The 1,729-nt window shown below is 41.6% G+C and overlaps 1 protein-coding gene and 1 long non-coding RNA gene across 2 annotated transcripts in view; one reads left to right on the plus strand and one right to left on the minus strand.

Moving 5' to 3' along the window:
- igf1rb (insulin-like growth factor 1b receptor) overlaps window positions 1–1,729 on the plus strand; it is a 114,785-nt gene that overhangs the window by 53,597 nt on the left and 59,459 nt on the right. The window lies entirely within an intron of this gene.
- The window catches only part of LOC107594739 (uncharacterized), a 2,786-nt gene continuing 1,295 nt past the window's right edge, over window positions 239–1,729 (minus strand). Inside the window, exons 2-3 of the long non-coding RNA XR_001610190.1 lie at window positions 645–705; window positions 239–307 (exon numbers count right to left, since the gene is read on the minus strand). This is a non-coding gene — a long non-coding RNA (uncharacterized lncRNA). The remainder of the gene's footprint in view (window positions 308–644; window positions 706–1,729) is intronic.

Below are 1,729 nucleotides of genomic sequence, written 5' to 3' on the forward strand. Positions count from 1 at the left end.
CGGATATTGTCATCTGAACAAGTAAGTAACAAGTCTGCCACTTTTGTTCTGACCAACTGAGGAAAAAAGCATTACAATAAATCGTGCTACCAATGGTGATTTAATCTAACGATCGATTAGCTCATATTACATCAAACCGTGCAAATTATTATCATTGTTATACTTTATTCATAGAAGGTCTGAGATCGGTCGGTTCATCCATTACAAAGTTTTCTTCCAAGATGATTCCCACTCTAGCTGGGTTAGATGTGGACTTGCTTGATCAACGCTGAGGATTCTTAATGGAGTCTGTCTTGTCAGCTGCATCCTAACAGAGGAAGAAACAGATCGATAAAGACATTATCAAGTCAGTTAGATAATGCTGTTGTCAAATACTCAAGATCATATACTGCGTTCACACCATGTTCTACTTAGAGCTGTTCATGTCCTTGGACCGGGAACTGTGCGTTTCTTTGGCAACACTATCGATGCCTAAATTAATCTGCAGCAGTCAGGTACAGTCATGTAGTACAAGTAGAAGCTCTCAGAAAATTCCCAGATTACAGATGGTAATTATGAGTTCTACAAGGACATGAATTCTTTTTCCAAGTTGAAATCTTGTAATTATGGCAAATACAACATGGGATGAATGCACTTATACGTACCTGGTTTACTGTAAAAAGAGCTGGCCTTTGGGTGATGTCAGGCTTGTCGTTGACAACTTTTCTGTGAAGAGCAAACATTAAAGTTACAGTCTTTATAAGGGCGCCTGACTTAAGGGTTTACATTTTATTGTGCAGTGTCCCAGTCAATAAAGTGATCCTCCTCAGAACAGATCTCAGTTAACCCACATGACACACTGCTGCTCTGGAGTTCTGCTGTGAGGTGGCATAAACATTTTAGTACATAAAGTAATTTAAATGCATGTACATGCCTGATGTGAACAACGACATTGTTTCGTTCTTGTATAACTTCCATGTTTGAACATAGAGACAGAGTTTCACAGACAGGGCTTAGCTTAAGTCAGGACTAGGCCTTGGTTAAATGAGGATATTTAAATAACTTTTATAAAAATCCCTTAAGAACTTTACTGGTGTGCATTTTGAGACACGACAATGGCACTGACATATTTTAAGATGTGTCAGTACAAGATATTTTCAGTTAAGACAGCTTGAACATGCATTTTAGTCTGAGACTGGCCTGTGAATCCGGGGGATAATGTTTATGCAGGTTTGCATTGCACAACATCAGAAAGATCAGGCCCTTTCTAACGGAGCATGCTGCACAACTTCTTGTCCAGGCCCTTGTCGTCTCTAGTCTGGACTACTGCAATGCTCTTCTGGCTGGACTTCCATCAAGCATAATCAAACCTCTACAAATGATTCAGAATGCAGCGGCATGACTGGTCTTCAATGAGCCCAAAAGAGCCCATGTTACACCTCTCTTTATCTCCTTGCACTGGCTACCGGTCGCGGCTCGAATCAAGTTCAAGACATTGATGCTTGCATATAGAACAGCCACAGGCTCAGCACCCGCCTACTTCCACTCACTACTACGAATTTACATCCCCTCCAGAAGTCTGAGATCCGCTAGTGAGTGAAGCCTCATGGTACCATCACAGAGAGGCTCAAAATCACTTTCCAGAACATTCTCGTTCACCACTCCTGGCTGGTGGACCGATCTTCCCACCCCTATCCGGAATGCTGAATCCCTGACAATTTTCAAGCGACAGCTGAAAACTCATCTCTTT

The sequence above is a fragment of the Sinocyclocheilus grahami genome, unplaced genomic scaffold, assembly GCF_001515645.1.
Source record: "Sinocyclocheilus grahami isolate Dianchi unplaced genomic scaffold, SAMN03320097.WGS_v1.1 scaffold190.1, whole genome shotgun sequence".
In the NCBI taxonomy this organism is placed as follows: domain Eukaryota; kingdom Metazoa; phylum Chordata; class Actinopteri; order Cypriniformes; family Cyprinidae; genus Sinocyclocheilus; species Sinocyclocheilus grahami.